Consider the following 22,269-nt stretch of genomic DNA (forward strand, 5'->3'; position numbering starts at 1 on the left):
CTCTTCCAGACCGAGGTCACAGCAGCACTTGCAGTGTAGGTCCTCTCCTGGCGAAGATCAGGTATCGAGTGATTAAACAGATAGAAAATGGCGGTCACGTCCGCGGCGGTGTGTACCGTCACCGCCGGCGTACCTTGTCATTGGCTCCTGGGTCCATAGGGTCCAATGTTAACCAATGCAGCATTGCGCAGCGGTCTTCGACCGCCTACCGCGACGGTGTACAACGCCAGCGCAGTTACATCACATCCCATTGTCCCACTTTACAGGTCAGGCAGCCGCCATTTCAGGGGCCCACATGGCTACATTTTCAACTGCGTCACACATACCTAGGCCTAGACTCAACACACATACAGGCCACTTTTTAGATTATGATTGGTGTTCTGTGTACGCTGTGGGTACGTACCTCTGAGTTGTTTGACTCTGTGCTCGCTGTTGTCCTTCATAGCCACGTCTGCTGGGACATGTGAGGAGATGGCAGCATCCTCTGGTGTACCGACCGTTGGTGGACCTGTCGACAATGGAGGAAAGACTTTTGATAATCACATACAGGCTTGAACGTGCCACAATCCAGGAACTGTACCCAGTTGGAATGGACCTGATGTCAGCTATCCGTCATCCCACAGGAATCCCCCCTCAAGTGCTAGTGCTGTCAGTGCTCCATTTCCTTGCAAGTGGGTCATTTCAAACAACAGTGGCCATAGCATCAGGGATGTCCCAGCCTATGTTTTCCAACGTGTTGTCCAGAGTGTTGTCTGCCCTGTTGAAACACATGCGGAGCTACATCGTTTTCCCTCAGGTGGAGGATTTGCCTACAGTGAAAGGTGATTTATTTGCCCTGGGACATATCCCCAACATCATAGGTGCCATTGATGGGACACATGTGGCTTTGGTACCCCCCCCCACAGGAGTGAACAGGTGTACAGAAACCGGAAGAGTTATCATTCCATGAATGTACAGATGGTATGTTTGGCAGACCAGTACATCTCCCATGTGAATGCCATGTTCCCAGGCTCAGTGCATGATGCTTACATCCTGCGGAATAGCAGCATCCCTTATGTGATGGGTCAACTCCAGAGGCACCGTGTGTGGCTATTAGGTGAGCACCTGGAAGCAAGACAGTGGGAATGGTTGTCTGGGTCTGGGGATATCCCTACAGGTTAGTGTGTGTCTAACAGTTGTCCCTCGCCATTTGCAGGTGACTCTGGTTACCCCAACCTGTCATGGCTACTGACCCCAGTGAGGAATCCCAGGACAAGGGCAGAGGAACGCTGCAATGCGGCCCACGGACGAACTAGGAGGGTGATCGAGCAGACCTTTGGCCTCCTGAAGGTCAGGTTCATGTGCTTCCATATGACAGGTGGATCCCTATTCTACTCACCAAAGAAGGTGTGCCAGATCATCGTGGCCTGCTGTATGCTTCACAACTTGGCTTTGCGACGACAGGTGCCTTTTCTGCAGGAGGATGGTCCAGATGGCGGTGTTGTTGCAGCTGTGGAGCCTGTGGACAGTGAAGACGGGGAAGCAGAGGAAGAAGACATGGACAATAGGGCCTCAGTGATCCAGCAATATTTCCAGTGAAACACAGGTAAGAATAGAGAGCTGCCTACTACATGTATTTAAACACTACTGCCTCTCTACTGTCTGTCGTTTTCACCCAGTGTATGGTCACTGAGTTGTCACTTTCCCTTACGATTTCACAGATCTGGGTCCCACAGTGTGTCATCTGCTTTGATTCCTCATGGACTAGAGCTGTGTGACATAGGTATGTTGACATTACAAATGAAAGAGCTTTTTGCAACAGTTATTGCTAATACATTATTCAGAAATCACAGACTGACTCCAGATTGTTTTGTGCTTTAAGGGTGTTTATTTAAGTGCTCAATATTGGAGGGGGTTGTAAAATGGTGAGGGGTGATGGCGGAGGAATGTCCATGGCAAATCCAGTCTATTTGTCTCACAGGTGCATTGCCCAAATGGGCATAGGAAGTGGAGCTGGGGCAGTTTAAGGATGGACAGGGTGACAAAGTGGGACAGTAGGATGACAATCAGGGTGGTCTCATTTCTTGGCAGGGGTCTTGGCATTGTTCTCTGTCTTGATCCTGGATCCCAGGGACCGTTTGCGAGGTGGTTCTCCCTCTGCAGGGGCTGGGGTGCTGGTGTGTTGGTCCTGTGGCAGTGCCTCCTGTCCACTAGCACCAGCGGAGGTGGTGGGCAGTTCATCGTCCATGCAAGTGTAAGGGGCCCCTTGTTGTGCCACAGTGTCCCTCCTGGTGTTGAGTACTTCCTTCAGCACCCCTACGATGGTGCCCAGGGTGGAATTGATGGTTCTGAGTTCCTCCCTGAAGCCCATATACTGTTCCTCCTGCAGGCGCTGGGTCTCCTGAAACTTGCCCAGTACTGTTGACATCGTCTCCTGGGAGTGGTGGTAGGCTCCCATGATGGAGGAGAGGGCCTCGTGGAGAGTGGGTTCCCTGGGCCTGTCCTCCCCCTGTCGCACAGCAGCCCTCCCAGTTCCCCTGTGTTCCTGGGCCTCCGTCCCCTGGACCATGTGCCCACTACCACTGCCCCCAGGTCCCTGTTGTTGTTGGGGTGGTGGGTTAGCCTGGGTTCCCTGTAGTGGTGGACACACTGCTGATTGACGTGTCCTGGGGACGGAGGTATGGGCCCGCTGGGTGGGTGCTGTGCTGGTGTTTCCAGAGGGGGGTAGCTCTGTGGTGGCCTGTGACTGGGTGTGGGGAACCGACTGTCCAGAGGTCCCTGATGGGCTGGGCTGGTCATCTAAATCCAGTTGGACAGAGGTGCTGTCATCACTGTGGGCCTCTTCTGTTGGTGGTGTGGACATCCGGTGACGTTGGGTAGGGGTCCTGCAGGGGTATAAAAGGATGTTTATTACATCTGTGTGTGGCATGGTGTGCAATGGGTGGGTGACCTTGCTTGCATTCCTGTGTGGGACCTTGTGTGATGATGGTTTAGGGGGGTGTATGGGTATGTGCAGTGGCCATGCTTTAGTGATGTGTGTCCATGCGTTGTTGTTGCATGCAGGGCTTCGTGTTGGGATGGGTGGGTTGTGATATTCGAACATTTGTGAGGAGTTAGAGTGATGGGGGTGAGGGTGGGGGTATGTGATGGCATGCAGGTAGGGTGGGGAATGTAATAGTTAAGATTTGACTTACCAGAGTCCATTCCTCCACCTACTCCTGCGAGGCCCTCAGGATGTAGAATAGCCAAGACTTGCTCCTCCCATGTTGTTAGTTGTGGGGGAGGAGGTGGGGGTCCGCCGCCAGTCCGCTGAACCGCAAGGTGGTGTCTTGAGACCACAGAACGCACCTTCCCCCGTAGGCCGTTCCACCTCTTCCTGATGTCCTCCCGATTTCTTGGGTGCTGTCCCACGGCGTTGACCCTGTCCAATATTCTTCGCCATAGCTCCATCTTCCTTGCAATTGAGGTGTGCTGCACCTGTGATCCGAATAGCTGTGGTTCTACCCGGACGATTTCATCCACCATGACCCTGAGCTCCTCCTCAGAGAACCTGGGGTGTCTTTGCCGTGCCATGGGGTGGTGTAGGTGATGTGTTGGGTGGTATGTGGGGTGATACGTGTGCTGATATGTAGTGGTGTGTAGTGTGAGGTGCTTGGAAGTGTTGTGGGTGATGGTGTTGTGTGCCTGTGGATGCTAGTATTGTTGATAGTGGTGTCTCTCTCAGGCCTTCGTTCGTGAAATTTGGTCGTAGGGGTTTGTGGGTGATGTGGGGGTGTGTTTTATATTGTATTGGATGTGTGGGAGTGGTGTGTGTATGTGTATCAGGTGTGTATTTGGAATTGTCCAATGTGGCTGTGTTTTGTAGATGTGTATTTTGAGCGCGGTGGTGTGTCCCCGCCAATGGAATACCGCTGTTGAAAGACCACCGCGTGGATTCCTGTGTCGTGATAGTGTGGGTGTATTTCTGTTGGCGTGACGGTGGAGGTTTTGTTTTCGCCAATTTATCACTGACCTTTGGTGTGGCGGACTTGTGAGGGTGTCTGAATTTTGGTGGATTCAGTGCTGTGGGTCATAATAGCTGTGGCGGTTTTCCGCAGCCGCGGTGGTGTGTTGGCGGTCTTCTGCACGGTGGTAAGCAGCTTTTACCGCCAATGTTGTAATGACCGCCATAGTCTGGTGCTCATGCAAAGCACAGTAATACCTTCTGATCAGCTTTGTGCTGCATAAAACTGCAAAATAAATAAATTATGTTTATCTTCGAACTGAGAAAAATGTTGCATGGGGACTGCCTGCCAGTGTGGCTTCCACGAGAACAAGGTCTCTGAACGATGCACGTACTCAGAATGAGGCTTCTGAAATTTAACAGGAGAAGAAAGACTGGTGCTTCTCCAAAATGGCTGATAAATGCAAACAGTGAAACAGATTTAGATTAGGCATCATTAAAAAAAAAAAAATCTGAGACATGATACAACAACCCTGCTGTGAAAGATTTCTTTAGAATCTCCCTATATGTACTTTGAGACGTTTATTCTGTGAAATTAACAAGTGAACTATCAATTGTCAAGCAAAACAAAAGTCTGCAAAATAGGTGCTTTTGCATCGCAGACACAATAAAAAGCAACTTTGGAGTGATAGCTGAAAGTCATGCACACTCCAGCCAGCAAGCTGGACATTTCCTAGGAGGGTGATGGGGTGAGGGAGGAGGTTCTCATATTACATTTTTTCACATCTTGGCTTGTGCATAGGCAGTTAGAGGGATTACCTATTACTTGGAGGCACGAGGTGAGGGCAGGCTCCAAATCTTCAGGTCATAAACAGATACAGTTTATATAAAAAACACTTGCGGCCCAACATCATGACGTCGTGTTTCCACTCCCGCTTTACCTGTGTAAACCCTGCCTTTTCCCTAGTCACCAAATGATGGTGTGGGGTCAGTGATGCTTTCAAATTTCACTCAACCCTGTGCTGGCATAGGAAAGTGTTAGGGTCAGGTATGAGGCAGCATTGATTGGTACTAGTCCCGGGCAGCACAGAGATGATCTGCAAGTGCCCGGGCTGCTTGGAAAAAGTGAAAGCAGGCTCCCCATCATATGGGTGAGGCTCCTGCAGAACCCCCAAAATGGAAATACAGAGCTGTTAAATGATAAACTCATCGGGGTTGGATTGGGATGTAAAAGAGGGCTGGGCACCGAAACAAACAAGTGACCCACATTGCCGGGTAGCTCCTTTTTGAAAAAGACTGCTTCATTTTTTTTTTTTTTAAGTATTATAAAAAGAAGGGGGAGGGTTGTCTAAAAGAGTCATGTTTTTTAACTTCACTGAGATAAAAAAAAAAAAGGGAAATGCTGCCAGGACTGCGCAGGGATTAGTTCACACTATTGAACCCCACCTGAATATAAGTGAGGCCACTTCTGCTCAGGCACTGTGTCTCTGCCTACTCATTCTGCATAAATTAATGGGCAGGCCAAGCTAGAAACTGGGAATTACACCTTCGCCCCCTTGGTAAAGGGAGGTAATAGAGGCCCATCTGCCTCTGGTAAGGCCGCTTAGGTCCCCGCTGCGCGGCTGGAGGCATTTGAACAACACAGACGGCCCAGATCGGCCCACCTACCCAGAAAAGCGGTCCACAGCTAGAACTCAGATACCAGCCTATCATCCATTGCCTGAGTGTCCATGTTACCAATCCGACCCTGAAGCTCATAACTAAATGTTGTGGCACATGAAGACATGAGCTTGGAGTTCAAATTACACTTTATTCCTTTCGTAATGATCATAACTAGCAACTGTTTGTAAAAAATATATCTCTTGTGATGAAACTTGTTTTATTGTAAAGGGCTCTATCAACTTTGTATCATGTCTGCTCTACAGTATATAGAAATGCATGAATAAATAAAATGTCACACTTCTTTCTGGGATAAAAAAAAAAACCCTCTCCTTCCTCCAACCACTTCCCCTCACTCCTTCTCTTCATTAGCACTTTTTAACATCAAACCTAAATCATGCCTCCTTTATTTTTAATCAACTTTTTTCCGCTCTCCCTTTAGCGATGATACAACAGAAACATCATGCTTCGTTTACTCAATACTGCCTCCACAAACAGCTCGCTCCAAAGCCACGTGACAAGGCAGGTGGTAAGCTGTTCCCAGAGTGTGAGGGTATGAAATTCTCTCTGCGTGTGCCTCTTAGCTGGTCTTCCAACAATGTTAGTACAATGGCTGTACATCGCATACATGCCAAAAGACCAGATTCAGCCAGAAGACTCCCGATTGTTGAAGCCAAAAATTGCTTTATTTTGGCTGACTCCTGCCTGAAATTGCCACACCTTCAACAGAAGTCAATGGGAGAAATACATTCTCATGAGTTGTTCCAAAATCTCCCACTTTCCTCTTCTACAATGTAGGCATGTATGACACCGCTACGTCACAGGCCACTTACCCCTGCTTTCTCTTCCCACACCCAAACTCTCCAGGCGGAGACGGATGCCCCAGTCAATCCGGTTGGAATGCGCTATACTTAAATGTACTGACAAACAGCGCACATGCATCACTCAACTGTTGTGTTCCGAGCAAGGAAACTGAGAATGCGGCCCAAACAGTGCTTCTGCCATCTGATCCCTACACCCCGCTCACTCTTCAGCTAAAGAGAGGTGGTGGTTGTCGCCACACTCCCACCTGTGAGCTGTTGCAATGGATCTGCTTCATTTTCTCCACGTAGTTATGTTCTTGTTTTCTACACCGGGAGAGTGACTTTCTGGATTAAGATGTCTTCATGTGTGGCCTGTGTCAGACCAACCCTGATAAGGCTTTGAAATCACTCCACAGTCAAATAGTCTATGCCTCTCTTTTCGACTCCCCCTTCCTCCTAACATTTTAAAGGCAGGGGTGCTGGAACAATTTCCAGAGGTGGGGTGCTGCCAAAAACATTATATCATTGAAGTCAAAGGAAATGTGAAAAACCCAAGTGTTTAACAAAGAACAAGTATAGTAAATGAGCCACAACCATTCAGCAGGAGAGTGGTAAAAGTGTGGTATTTAGCCAGTGGTGCATTTTTAAGTGCACTGTTTAAAAAAAATGACTAAACATGGTTTGGTTGTACACTGTTTATTTACAGACAGCATGTTTGCCATCACAATGGTGACAAACTTCACACAGACATGCAGTTTTACTGATACAACTATGTAGCGCAAAAACGATTATGTGTGGAAATTGATTTTCTGTAAATTTTTATAATTTCTGCATCACCAAGTACAGTGCCTTGATTTGTTTTGATCCTTTTAAAATCTTTCTGTCTCCCGCACTTCAGAATTACAAAAATGTGCTTTGTTCATGCTTTTTTAACTACTGATATTATTTGAAATATTTGTAAAGTTCTTTCCATATAGTTTAATTTGTGTGTTAGGAAAAAAACGGACAACCTACAGCCTTTCCTTTCACACTGCATTTACGCAGCTAGAGTTTCTGATAGTTCACCTTACAAAATCTTCTAACTTTGCAGTAAGAGAAAGAAAACTAAACACCAATCAGCATATTAAAAGAACAAGTGACAATTTGTCAGAAGGCATAGCCTGACATTTGCCCTCTATCTTTGAAAGTGAGAGAGCGTAGCTTATATAATCAATATTATCATGAAATGTTTATGTACTAATGTATAATAATGCTGCATAAGAAAATGTATTAATATGTTTAGCTAAAACGCGCACTTGAAATGTGCCCACGGGGAGTGGCCCTCAATTAATATGGGGACTAATGAAAATGACTAATAATGATGAGTTATTATATTAAAAGATGGTTTTACACTAATTATTAATGGTTACATTGCTAAAGTTTTGCTAATAAATCATTAGACCTTAGTTAGCATGAGTCGAGGCCTAGCTGACTCTCATATTAAATGTGTTTTTCTAACGTGCAGTGTGCTGACTTGCTAAAGGACATGAACTCTTGTTTTTTTTCAAAAGTTAAAAGCTGAATGTAACTGTAGTAGATCCGTTCTCATGAAGTTCACCTTGCTTGTAGAAACATTTTAGCTGAATGCAACAGTGTAGATTTGTACCTGCTACAAAGTCGCCTTAACCAGTACAGACAATGGAGCCACTGACCAAAGATGCGCAAAGAATCACAAGAGAATGAAATCATACCAGACATTCTACCTCTAAAGACGTCAATTATAAGGACCAATAAAATACATGAGAACTGTTATGGGGTGACAAATTCGATGAGCTAATGTGAAGATAATTGGTTAAAGATAGTGGGGTGCAACCCCTTGTCCAACCAAATTTTAGGGGAATGTACAACGAAAATATGGTAAAAACCCTTGACACCAGGAAGTAAAGCAGAACTAGAGAGACCAGAGAACGGCGAGACTGAAGAACAGGAGAGAATAGTTAGGGAGATGCTGATGCAATTTGCTATGATCCAGATACTTTGTCACTCTGCTTAGTGACTTGCTAATTTAAGTTAGAACCATCCTTGCCCTTAGATTGCCCATTTACACTTTACCTCCTTATGAGGCAAGTGCCCCTTTACCTGAGCTGAGTTCCTGACTGATAGCGAACCAACTGATGTCCTGAGGACGAAGACCGAACCTGAGTGCTGACCTAAACTTGGAGGGTAACTATATGACAAGGAGATTGTAATTGTCTGTTTGCTTTTCCTTTATAGGTACCAACTGCTTTTCTTTTGATAGAGACCTTAGCCAGATGTTTTCTAAATTGGTGTTGCTAAATTGTTTTTCATGAAGCCCAACATGCCAATGCTAATTCGAGGTTAGTTAAGGGGTTCACTAAATTGACTCAAATAGACAAATGACTAAATCTATGCTTTGTTGAATAATGCACTAATATTACTCTGCTAAGGATAATCTATGTTCACGCCTTGCTATATTCTAATGTTAGTGATTCTTGCTTTGATGAAATCTTATCAGAGTTGCCATATTGTGACTATGCTAATGTGTTTCTTGGTTTTGAGACTAATAAACTTACTAGTAGAATTGTAATCAATAGGGAATAAATAATACAAACTCATACTAAACTGGTGTGGTTTTTCATGACTGAAAGGTCCTGGTGGTTTCTGAGTCTTGTCAAATGTCATTGACTAAGGTGAAATGCATTGTTGTAATAAATATTGATGACATTATTAATGTATTGATTGACATGTTGATTAGGTACCTCGTCCTAAGGTGTCTTCAATCAGGGTCAAAAGATTCATTGGCCTAAAACGAGTCCCAGAGTGTATAAATTAGTCATAAAGGGGCGCGTTAACAAAAGTACAGCAAATATGACAAGATAAAAACAAAATTAAAGCCATCTTCACTGCCCATCAACCTTCAGAACTGAAGCATGGTTGATGTGGGGGCATTGCAGCACACCCATCACCTCTAAGTCCAGCTCCTGTGGTTAAAGGCATCCCTTAGCTTTAGATGGGATGTCAGCTAATGCCCCATCTGCCTTGCTCCCAACGCAGACTGATCTGATTTTCAGACACAAAAAAGCCAGATCCTCTCTTATACGAAGTTGTTCACTATAACGGAAATCCTCCACAGACAAAAGTGGTGGAGGTGGGTACCTCGTACACTTGGTAAGAGTTTGCAGTGGTGAAGGGTAACAAAGAAGCGTCCTTGATGGTAAGAGGTGACCAGGCTTCCCGGTTATTCACGACCTGTCCTGGCTGATTACAGCAAATTTAGCAAGGAATGTTTTATGTGCTCCAGAGCAGTACTAGGAAATAGCTCTTATCAGTAAGCAATTTAATTAACGTATACTACTGTTTTAAAAGATGTATTTAATGTATTAACTTAATGAGTCGTTCAATGTGTTCCTGTGCAGATGAGCGCTGTGGTCTAAATCATTCTGTGCCCCTTCGCCTGATGTAAAATTGAAGTCCTTCTATTTTTGAGAAATGTCTTGGTTTTTGTTTTTTAAAGTCTGCTCACCCTCAGAAGGATAGAACTATGCCCAGGTCAAATGTTAATCATATCCTCAATTTTTGCAAAATTACAGAATCTCACAAAAAATTTACACTGGATGTTTGTCTAACAGTAATTCAAAAAACGTGAGAGCTCTGCATTAACCGTCAAGTCGGATATTAAACACAGCCTCAAGGGCAACACAGGTGACGGCCCCCTCATCAAAAGGACACCTTGGGCCATATGTACGAACACATTTTCCCATAGACATAGTATTGGGAAAACCCTTTCGTACATCTGGCCCCTTGTTTCTTGTGCGTGGTCTCATGTGCAAACTAGTGCATTCTGGGAGTTGTAGTCTTGTTTTGGTTTCGTTTGCTGACACACCTGTTAGTGGTTTGTTCAAGCAGGGTCAGGCTGAGACAGAAAAAAGGCCCAGGCACCAAAGTAAATGTGGCCCTCATAAGCAAATGCGCTTGTTAAAAATAAGTGGGCCGCACCAGCAAATCACGACAGTTTCGAAGTTGCACTGGGTATATGTGATTTGCAAGGCATGGGAGACTGCTTGCGTTTTTGTTTGGTACTAACAACGTTTGTGATAATATGTAGGAAATGCACAGGAACAATAGACCGACCAGACAATAAAACAGGCACCGGAAAAAACGGCACACATACATCAAGCCTGATCTTCCCGTACTGTCAGGTTGTCCTAAAAGCAGAGCCGCCGGAATTATGCAGCAGGGGAGGACCAAATTATTCATTAACTCGTGCGGCACAATTTGTGGTAGTATTACTTCTGTATTTTGTCATTTTTCCTCACATGGTAACACTGGCAAAGACTAAACCACCTGAGTACAAACACAAAAATGAGTTGCTGAACGTTGCCATGTCAACCTTTGCAAACAGCCTTCCACTGTACTGGAACACGTTGCCATGTTTTTTAATAACTTTTGATCCACATCAACAGGAAACATTTTTTCGTAAAAATCTGCAGATTACGCAGCAAATTAAGGATTATGTGAGGAATTCGACAGATCGATAATTATGTTTTTAATGCTGCGGCTTCGGATTCACATAATTCCAGTGTCCTTGTCTAGAGGCTACTCGGTGGTGTAACGGAAAGTGTCGTGGGGTCCGCTGCAAAATGTGATGAGGGGCTCCTGAGTACCCCATTCTCTAGGAAATTCTTTCGTCTTGGCTTGAAAGGGGACCACCTGATTGGAAGGGGGAGAGGCCTGCGTTACGGCTCAGCCTACCCGGAGGATTCTGTGAACTCCAGAAAGGTGTTTGAGGCGCCACAAATCTAAATGCTGCGATTGATTTTTCCTTCGGATTAATTCAGATAAAGATAGGCGAACGAATTCTACATTTGAACCCTTTACGTCATTTATGAAACATGCAGTTATCTAACAAGGATGGTGAATGGTTCGATCCCTGTGTAATAATCTACAATCGATGGCAGACGTTGGCCTCTGATGTCGAAAACTCTTTCCTTTATCACTTCCCTAAACCCTTTCTCCAGAAAACGCCCTGATTCGGACCCTCCTTTTTTTCGTTTTTCCAGTGTTTGTATTTTTCCTCATATCTGATTCTCGGGCAGATTTCCCTTTAATCGATATGTTCAAAGTCTCAGGCAATCCAGAGTGGCAGACTTTTAACCCAACCTTCCTTCTAGGGCAAACTGCTAAACAAGCATTTGCAATGCAATAGGTCTCGTGTTTACTCGAGTTAAAGCTAGTAGCGTTGTAAACTCCTAATCGGACTTTTCTTGCCACATAAACTGAAAAGTAAAACAGTTTCACATATCAATCAATCAATTAATCAATCAAAAAAATTTATAAAGCGTGCTACTCACCAGTGAGGGTCTCAAGGCGCTTGGGGGGAGGAGTTGGAGGGGGGAGGAGGATCACTGTTCGAACAACCATGTTTTGAGGTTCTTTCTGAAGAGCAGGCGGTCTTTGATTTTGCGAAGGTTGGTGGGGAGGGAGTTCCAGGTTTTGGGGGCGAGGTAGGAGAAGGAACTGCCTCCAGTGGTGGTGCATTGGATGCAGGGGACTGTGGCTAGGGCGAGGTTGGCTGATCGGAAGTTGCGGGTGGGAGTGTGGAAGTTCACTCTTTCGTTGAGGTAGGTCGGGCCGGTGTTGTGGTGGGATTTGTGTGCGTGGATGAGTATCTTGAATGTAATTCTCTTGTTTATGGTGAGCCAGTGAAGGGTTTTGAGGTGTGGTGAGATTCGTTCGTGGCGGGGGAGGCCAAGGACGAGGTGTGCGGCTGTGTTCTTGAATCTCTGGAGTTTGCGTTTGAGTTTGAGTGTGGTGCCGGCGTAGAGGGAGTTACCGTAGTCTAGTCTGCTGCTGATGAGTGCATGGGTGACTGTCTTCCTGGTCTCTGGGGGAAATCCATTTGAAGGATTTTTTTTAGAGTGCGGAGTGTGTGGAAGCAGGAGGAGGTTAGAGCATTGATTTGCTGTGTCATGGAGAGGGAGGAGTCCAGGATGATGCCGAGGTTGCGTGAGTGGAGTCATCCCAAATGATTTTGTTGGGGCCGAAGATGATGATCTCGGTTTTGTTGGAGTTAAGCTTGAGGTGGTTAGTTGTCATCCAGTTGGCGGTGTCGAGGAGAGCTGCGTGTAGGTTGGTTTTGCGGTGGTGGGGTTGCGGGTGAGGATGAGTTGGGTATCATCTGCGTAGGAGAAGATAGTGATTCCGTGTGATCGGAGGATGTTGGCTAGGGGGGATCATGTAAATGTTGAAGAGAGTGGGGCAGAGGGAGGATCCTTGGGGGACTCCGCAGATGATCTTGGTAGTGGTGGAGTGGAAAGGTGGGAGGCGGACTCTCTGGGTCTGGTCAGTGAGGAAGGAGGTGAGCCAGTCTAAGGCTTCGTGGCGAATTCCTATGTTGTGGAGGCGTGTACGGAGTGTGTGGTTGCAGACAGTGTCAAAGGCTGCGGAGAGGTCTAGGAGGATGAGTGCGACGGTCTCGCCTTTGTCGACTTTGGTCCTCATGTCGTCAGTGCATGCGATGAGGGCGGGTTCCGTGCTGTGGTTCTTGCGGAACCCGGATTGTGAGGGGTCAAGAGTGTTGTTTTCTTCAAGGAAGTGGGATAGGCGGTGTTGACTAGTTTCTCGGCAACCTTGGCGGGGAAAGGGAGGAGGAAGATGGGGCGATAGTTGGGGAGGATCTCTGAGTCGGCTTCGTTTTTTTTTAGGAGAGCAGTGATTTCCGTGTGCTTCCAGGGGCTGGGTAGGTGGCGGAGTCGAAGGAGGAGTTGATTATGTTGCGGTGTATGGGGGCGATGGCTGGGCTGGCTTTGTTGTAGATGCGATGTGGACAGGGGTCGGAGGGGGATCCGGAGTGGATGGAGTTCATTGTTTTTTCAGTTTCTTCGTGTGTGGTGGGGGCCCAGGTGGTGAGTGTGGTCGGGGGATCATGTGTGGGGGTTGAGTTGGGTGAGTGAGGGGTGTGTGTGGTATGAAGCTGTTGTGGATGTCCAGGATTTTGTGGTGGAAGTGGTTGGAGAGGGCGTCACATAGGGGCTGTGTGTGTGAGGGGTCTATGTTGCTGGCTTTGGGTTTGGCTAGTTCATTAATGATGGTGAAGAGTTCTTTGCTGTTTTGGGAGTTGTTGTCAAGGCGTGTCTTGTAGTGATCTCTTTTGGCGGTGCATATGAGTTGGTGATGGGTGCGAATGGTGGCTTTGAGGGTGGAGAAGTTGGTTGTAGAGGGTTCTTGTCGCCATATTTTCTCCGCTTGACGGCATTTGCGCTTGGAGTCTTGGAGTTCGGGGGTGAACCAATGGGGCGTTTTTGATGTTGTGGGTGGCGATGTGTTTTCTGAGGGGGCTAGTGTGTCTGCGCAGGTAGTGATCCATTTCGAGAGGTTGTGTGCTCCTGTGTTATGGTTGTTGGTGTGGGGGGGTTGTGAGCCAGTTGGGAGTTCAGGCATTCTGTGGGGATCTTGTCCCACATGTGGTAGGGTGTGGTGCATTGATGGAGGTGTGTGGGGGGTTTGGCGAAGGAGAAGTGGACGCAGTGGTGGTCAGTCCAGAGGAGTTCGGTGGTGTGGGTGTAGGCTATGTGTTGGCTTGATGTGAAAATTGCGTTGAGCGTGTGTCCTGCTGAGTGGGTGGGTGCAGTGACCAGTTGTTTGAGTCCGAAGTTGGTGAGGTTGTGTATGAGGGAGGTAGAGTTGTGGTCTTGTAGGCTCACTAAGTGAAAGTTGAAATCACTGAGGAAGATGTAGTCTGTGGAGGTGAGGGCGTGCGAGCTGATGGTGTTGGTGATGGTGTCGCAGACAGCGGGGTGTGGTCCTGGTGGTCTGTAGATTAGTGTACCTCTGAGGGTGGAGTTGTTGTTAATGTGGATTAGGAAGTGCATGTGTTCTGTGTTGTAGATAGTGTCTTGGGAGCTGGTGGTGACTTTGATGGTGTCCCTGTGTAGGATGGTGATGCCACCACCTGGCCTGTTGAGGCGGTCTTTGTGTTGGAGTTTGTATCCCTTGGGGGTGGCGATGGCTATGTCGGGTTTCGAGGAGTGGTTGGTCCAGGTTTCCGTGAGGAAGACGATGTCAGGTGAGTGTGATGTGATGAGGTCCCAGAGTTCTATGGCATGTTTGTGAAGGGAGCGATTGTTGAGGAGCAGGCACTTGAGGTGGGTGGTGTTGGTGTGGTGCATGAGGGTGTTGTTGCGGGGTGTGTTCTGGTTGTGGGGTGGTGTGTGGCGGGGTTGGTTGGTGGGGTTGGGGGCAGAGTAGGTGTGTATTGCATTGGGGGTGTTGTGTTTGTTGTCGGGGGTCGCTATGGTTGGTGTGTGGTGTGAGGGGTGAGGAGCAGGAGAACTGACAGGTGAGGCAGGTGAAGGGGCCATGAGTGTGTATGCGGCTGGAAAGGGTGCTGGTGGGGCGAGGGCCTGGGTTGAGTGAGTGGAGGGTGAGGGGGAGTAGGTTTGACTGAGAAGGCCAGAGGGACTGGCACTGGGCGCGGTCTTGGCGTGGACAGGCGCAGACGGGCTTGCCTTTGGCACGCCCGCGATGCGGCTGCCATAAATGTGAGGGAGGGAGTGGCAGCTGGGAGGAGGGAGGGCTGGACGAATGTGAAGGCTGGGACCGCAGGGGACGCAGCGGCTGGGGAATTCACACAAAAACAAGGAAACGGACAGTGAGGAGGAGGGGGGAGGTGGGAGGAGCCGCAGGGGATGCAGTGGCTGGGAAATTCACACAAAAACAAGGAAACGGACAGTGAGGAGGAGGGGGAGGCGGGAGGGCCGCAGGGGACGCAGCGGCTGGGGAATTCACACAAAAACAAGGAAACGGACAGTGAGGAGGTGTCACTGGGCGGCGGAGCGGGGAGCGACCTGCCTGCTGAAGCAGGGTCAAGGGTTGCTCCTCGCTACCACACCGCGGCTGCCATAAATGGGGGGGGAGGGAATGGCAGCTGGGAGGAGGGAGGGCTGGACGAATGGGAAGGCTGGGGGGTGTGGGGCCGCAGGGGATGCAGGGGATGCAGCGGCTGGGGAATTCACACAAAAACAAGGAAACGGACGGTGAGGAGGAGGGGGGAGGCGGGAGGGGCCGCAGGGGATGCAGCGGCTGGGGAATTCACACAAAAACAAGGAAACGGACAGTGAGGAGGTGTCACTGGGCGGCGGAGCGGGGAGCGACCTGCCTGCTGAAGCAGGGTCAGGGGTTGCTCCTCGCTACCACACCGCGGCTGCCATAAATGGGGGGGGAGGGAGGGAATGGCAGCTGGGAGGAGGGAGGGCTGGACGAATGGGAAGGCTGGGGGTGTGGGGCCGCAGGGGATGCAGGGGATGCAGCGGCTGGGGAATTCACACAAAAACAAGGAAACGGACGGTGAGGATTATGGGGGAGGCGGGAGGGGCTGCAGGGGAAGCAGCGGCTGGGGAATTCACACAAAAACAAGGAAACGGACGGTGAGGAGGAGGGGGGAGGCGGGAGGAGCCGCAGGGGTTGCAGCGGCTGGGGAATACACACAAAAACAAGGAAATGGACGGTGAGGAGGAGGGAGGAGGCGGGAGGAGGTGGGAGGGGCAGGCGGGGGACGCAGCGGCTGGGCATTTCACATAAAAACAAGGAAATGGACGTTGAGGAGGTGGTGCTGGACGGCGGAGTAGGGAGCGACCTGCCTCCTGAAGCAGGGTCAAGCAAGCCGCCAGTCACCATGAGTGCAAAGCAAACACAAAAGGAAACAGAAGTCCGCTCACTATGGTGGAGGAGCGTCGCCCCCCCTGCCAGCAGAAGGAGCTGCAAAATGAAAAATTAAAATAATAATAAACAGTGTTTATAACTGTTTTTATTTTTCAGGGTGCGGAGACATAGGCAATGACAGGGACAGGTGGGAGTGCACAGCACTCCCCCTCAGTGCGCATGTATAGTTAGCTGGCCGTCTCAGGTCAGCCAAACACCCATGCACACTGGGCTCTGTCCAACTCAGCACTGTGTTGCCAGGTTGGCGAGAGCAGGCAGAGGCTCCCACTCTGCCTCGGAGAGCAGCATCATGTTTGGCTCACTGGGCAGGCTGGGAGCCTGTGCCTGCAGCACATGGAGCGGGAGGCAGAGAGCGGCAAGGCTGTGGCGTGGCGTAAGAGAGTTTCTTAAAAAAAAAAATCCTTTATGTTGTTGTGCCCGCCCTGCAGCTTTGCCCCAACAGGATCCCCCCTGGCTGGCATATAGGGGGTGATTCTAATCCTGGCGGGCGGCGGAGGCCGCCCGCCAGAATTCCGCCCCCATAATACCGATCCGCGGTCAGAAGACCGCGGAGGGTATTATGAGTTTTTCCCTGGGCTGGCGGGCGGTCTCCAAAAGACCGCCCGCCAGCCCAGGGAAAAACTCCCTTCCCACGAGGATGCCGGCTCGTAATCGAGCCGGCGGAGTGGGAAGGTGCGACGGGTGCAGTAGCACCCGTCGCGTATTTCAGTGTCTGCAAGGCAGACACTGAAATACCTTGCGGGGCCCTCTTACGGGGGCCCCTGCCGTGCCCATGCCCCGCGACCCCCCCTACCGCCATCCTGTTCATGGCGGCTTTCCCGCCATGAACAGGATGGCGGTAGGGGGGGTCAGAATCCCCCATGGCGGGATTGTGAGGGCAGCGGTAAACCGGCGGGAGACCGCCGGTTTACCCTTTCTGACCGCGGCCAAAGCGCCACGGTCAGAATGCCCTGCGGGGCACCGCCGGCCTGTCGGCGGTGCTCCCGCCGACCCTCGCCCCGGCGGTCGAAGACCGCCGGGGTTAGAATCAGGGCCATACTGTTAAAATACATCATATGTCAAGCAGGTTGCATGAGTGGCTTAAGCGGCAGTAGAAAGAGAGAGCAGTGCAGACTGGTATGATTAATAAGTGAGAGGAACATAATATTTTGTAAAATAATTTAAAAAATGTAGGCTTTCAAAACAGAGATGAGAGAGAATGTGTGTGCTTTGTCAGTGTGTGCGTGCATAAATCCCAGGTGAAACCCGACAGACAACTCACCATACCCAACTGAAAGCACCTGTATCCAACAATTCATCAGAATATACATTAATTAGTTTGGGTGTAACACCCCCAAATGTCCCCCTGAAACTACGCCCCTGAGTGAGAGTGAGGATGAGTAACTGAGAGAATGTGAGTTAGGGTTCTACCGAAAAAAGGCAAAGAGTGAAACAAAGCAGCATCTACTAAAATATCAAAGGGGCTGGTCCACCTAAAACTGATAGCATACCTGTGTACATGGACAAAGACCAGGGAAATACTCAATAAAAATCCTGAAATACTGGACTTGTTACAGGGTACAGAATATTATTTGATGAAAATGAAAGTGTGTCTTTGCCTGTGCACAGAATGGTTTCAAATCAGAATGGATGCAGGAAAATGAAGCGCTTGGTGTCCCTGCCACTTGAGAATGCTACAGTCATGTCTATGCCTGGGCCTGGGTGGGACTAATAGACAGGGCAGGTCCATGCATTATAAAGACCAATAGGACCACCATGGGACAGAGTGGAAGAGTCCTGGTCCTCCAAAATATGCATTGGTGGGCCCACTGGTGCCCCCCCCGGTGCAATGTAACCAGTGGGTTATGAAGAGGTCACTGTATGGCCATAAAGATAGGGTGGTGGGTAGTTATAAAGTAAGGTTTCATTTTAAGGTGTAGGTTAGCAGAGGGTCAGTACACTTACTCTTGAATCTATCTTACTCAATGTAATGGTAATATCAGAAGTGGTAATCTCAACAGTGATAATCCCTGCAGTGGTAATATCAGCATTAGTAATTACAGTAGTGGTACTCACAGTAGTGGTTATCTCAGAGGTAGTAATCACAGTAGTGGTAATATCAGTAGAGGTAATTTCAGTGGTAGTAATCACATCAGTGGTAATCTCAGCAGTGGTAATCCCTGCAGTGGTAATCCATGCAGTGGTAATCTCAGAGGTAGCAATCCCAGTAGTGGTAACCTCAGCAGTGGTAACACCTGCAGGGGTAATTTCAGAGTTAGTAATCACAGGAGTGGTAATATCAGCAGTGGTAATCTCAGAGTTAGCAGTCACAGTAGTGGTAATCTCAGCAGTGGTAATCCCTGCAGTGGTAATATCAGCAGTAGTAATCACAGTAGAGGTAATCTCAACAGTGGTAATCCCTGCAGGGGTAATCTCAGAGGTAGTAATCACAGCAGTGGTAACTTTAGCAGTGGTAAACCCTACAGAAGTACTCGCAGAGGTAGTAACCACTGCAGTGGTAATTTCAAAGGTGGTAATCTCAGCAGAGGTCATTTTTGCACTGGTAATCTCAGAGGTAGTAATCCCAGTATTGGTAACCTCAGGAGTGTTAATCCCTGCAGTGGTAATCTCAGAGGGGCTCATTTCAATATAGTAGATTCTATGTAGCGGTATGTGGACGCTGTTGTATTTTAGGTGGTGACATACAACCCTTCATGCTGTGTCCTCGGTCTGATATGTTCATTGCATTTGAGTGTGAATAACGCTCAGACATTTTCTGTTTATAACGCGCATCCCTGAAGAAAATATTTTAAACCGCTTCTTCCTCAGTGAGAAAAAGGACCTCTTAACTGAGTACATCACAGCGCCTTCCCGAGGGGTACCATCCTCATCTAAAGGTAAACATCTTCATTTATTTAATTTTTACTCAGCAGTCTATAAAACAATGGGACTCAGACAGAATCTATTTCACAAGCATTTGCAATGCAATGGGTCTCACGTTTACGCGAGTTAAAGCTATTAGTGTTGTAAACTCCTAACCAGACCTTTCTTGCCACATAAACTTAAAAGTAAAACAGTTTCACATAAACGAGCTGATGGACACAATGAGGCCAAAGCAAACACACAAAAGGAAACAGAAATCCACTTGCAGTGAAACTTATTGGCAAAAGAGCAATTATCCATGTAACCGGAAAAAGTACAATTATCCATGTAACCGGCAAAAGTGCAAATATCCATGTAATAATCAATCAATCAAGGAATTTGAAGAGCGCACTACTCACCTGTGAGGGTCGCAAGGTGCTGAGGGGTTAGAGGCGCTGCTACTGCTCGAACAGCCAAGTCTTGAGAAGTGTGCTGAAGGTAAGGAGGTCCTTGGTCTGACGCAGGTGGGTGGGAAGAGTGTTCCACGTTTTTGGCGGCGAGGTGCGTGAAAGATCTGCCACTGGTTGTAGTTCTGCAGATGTGTGGGATGGTCCCAAGGGCGAGGTCGGCAGAGTCGAGCTGTCGGGTCGGGGTGTAGAAGGAGAGCCGTCTGTTGAGGTATTCTTGTCTGGTGTTGTGCAGTGCCTTGTGAGCGCGGGTGAGGAGTTTGTAGGTGATTCTCTTGTTGACAGGGAGCTAGTGCTGGTCTCTCAGGTGGCCTGTGATGTGGCAGTGGCGGGGATGTCTAGGATTTGGCGTGCTGCGGCGTTCTGGATGCGTTGCAGCCTTTTCTAGAGTTTGGCCGTGGTTCCTGCGAAGAGGGCATTGCCGTAGTCCAGCTTGCTTCTTACGAGGGCTTGGGCGACTGTTCTTCTGATTTCCATGGGAATCCATTTGTAGATCTTTCGGAGCATGCAGACAGTGTTGAAGCAGGAGGAGGAGATGGTGTTGATTTGCTGGGTCATGGATAGTGAGGAGTCCAGAATGATTCCTAGGTTGCGTGCATGGTCAGTGGGAGTTGGGGCAGATCTGAATGTGGCAGGCCACCAGGAGTTATCCCATACGGAGGGGTTGGAGCCGAAGATAAGGCCCTCAGTCTTGTCGGAATTCAGTTTGAGGCAGGTGTTCTTCATTCGGCGATGGCCTTCATTCCTTCGTGGAGGTTGGTCTTGGCGGTGTCCTTGGTGAGGGAGAGGATCAGCTGGGTGTCGTTGGCGTATGAGATGATGTTGAGGTTGTGAGATCGGGCAATGTTAGTGAGCGGAGCCATGTAGATGTTGAAGAGGGTCGGGCTGAGGGACAAACCCTGGGGTACACCGCAGATGATTTTGGTGGCTTTGGAGTGGAATGGAGGGAGGTGGACTCTCTGAGTTCTGCCGGTGAGAAAGGAGGTGATCCAGTTGAGGGCTCTGTTGCGGATTCCTGCATTGCTGAGGCGTGTGCGTAGGGTGTGGTGGGAGACGGTGTAGAACGCAGCTGAGACGTCCAGGAGGATGAGGGCTGTGGTTTTGCCGTTGTCCAGTATGGTTCTGATCTCACAGGTGGCGGCGATGAGGGCAGTTTCGGTGCTGTGGTTGCTGCGGAATCTGGATTGGGAAGGGTCCAGAGTGCTGTTCTCCTCAAGGAAGCGGGTCAGTTGTCTGTTGACAGCCTTCTCGATGACTTTTGCTGGGAAGGGGAGCTGGGAGATGGGCCGGAAGTTCTTGAGGTATTTTGGGTCCGCCTTGGGTTTCTTGATCTCGGCGTGTTTTCAGCTCTACGGGAAGGTGGCGGACTCGAAGGAGCTGTTGATGATCTTCCGGAGTTGGGGTGCGATGACAGAGTTTGCTTTGTTGAGGATGTTGTAAGGGCAGGGGTCGGATGGTGAGCCGGAGTGGATGGTGTTCATGATTTTGATGGTGTTGTTGTTGTTGATGGTGGTCCAGGAGAGCAGAAGGCTAGTGGGTGGTAGGTTGGTGGTGTCAGTGGTTGCCGGGAGGGGTCTGAGTGCTGAAGCTGTCGTGGATGTCTGCGGTTAGGGTTGATGTCATGCAAAGCGATCGACTTCTGCCCAGCGAGATCACACTGCCTACGAAATAAAGAGAAAAAAATAGTGCAGAAACCATACGGAAAACATGGAGCCTCGTATGTTTTCAGTAGTTGGCCAGAGGGCTCCAGGCAGGCTAAACACCAGAAGAGGCATGACATATGCTTGCCTTCCACTAATGAAATCAAGCTAATTTTAAAAGGCAAGCCGCCGAACCAACCAAATGGATGGGCTTGACATGGGCGTGGTAAAAAGCCCAGAGAGAGATTATACCAGGGATAGAGCACTTTACGCTCATCCCTAAAAAAGAAATTGAGTGCTGTGAAGTGTGGCACAATAACACACAGTTCTTTACAAAGCACCCAAACTATATACAATCAGCACAGATGACTTAATGTCACAGGGTCAGAAATTCATGAACTTCCCTTTTATCTGCATAAACATTACATATGCCAGATTGGAGGTTTGGGGGGCTGCCGACCAGCGGTATGACTCCTACGGGAAGGATTGAGGAAGTGGAGCAATCTGCGACTACTCTGGACTATTGTGGGCTATATTAGGGCTACTCAGTAGCCTAGGGTATTTAACTGTAAATTTTACACCACCTGCCACTATATTGTAGTGAGTGACACAGTGGTTGAGTAAGCTCTGTAGAGCTTTTTTCCACAGTTTTTGTATGTGTGAGATTTGGTCAGTGCGGAGAGTGATCATCAACTCACCTATTTACATTCAGCGTCATCATGGCAGGCAACATGAAGGCAGCGGACAAAGTTGAGCAGGTAGTACGGCTCTTAAGGAAGGTAGGCTGCCTAGACTTGCTGCAGGAGACGGTGCTGACTGGTACGCGACCAGCGCGTCAGGAGGTGTAGTGGTGGTGGTTTTTGCCTGCCCGCCCCCACACCGGAGTGGGAATGCTGGAGTTGAGGTGAGTGTGGGGGCCGCTCCTGATTGCAGAGAGCGGGGCAGAGCATGGGGAGCTCCCCTCCGAGTATTTTCCCTGCAATGAAGGTGCACTGTGTGCATGGTGGGGGCGCAAAGCGGGGGGGGGGTTCCAACAGCCTCCGATTGCCACACAGATGCAAGGAGGGGGTGAGGCCAGCAGTACCATGAGGGCATCAAAAAATGCATGGGAGGGTTGGGGCCGGCAGGGTAGCATTCCCTGTGCTACTATGTGGGGAATGCACAGGGAGTGAGGAGAGAGGGCATTTTCAGGCAGAGGAGCACAGTTGGGAGGAGGA

At 48.9% G+C, this 22,269-nt stretch overlaps 1 protein-coding gene across 1 annotated transcript in view; it reads right to left on the bottom strand.

The window, feature by feature from the left end:
* Positions 1-22,269, bottom strand: part of LOC138285242 (NXPE family member 4-like) — a 277,129-nt gene that overhangs the window by 232,543 nt on the left and 22,317 nt on the right. The window contains exon 2 of the mRNA XM_069224934.1: positions 18,160-18,338. The gene's annotated coding sequence lies outside the window, so the exon portion shown is untranslated. The remainder of the gene's footprint in view (positions 1-18,159; positions 18,339-22,269) is intronic.

This window comes from Pleurodeles waltl, chromosome 3_1 (genome assembly GCF_031143425.1).
Source record: "Pleurodeles waltl isolate 20211129_DDA chromosome 3_1, aPleWal1.hap1.20221129, whole genome shotgun sequence".
NCBI classification, from domain to species: domain Eukaryota; kingdom Metazoa; phylum Chordata; class Amphibia; order Caudata; family Salamandridae; genus Pleurodeles; species Pleurodeles waltl.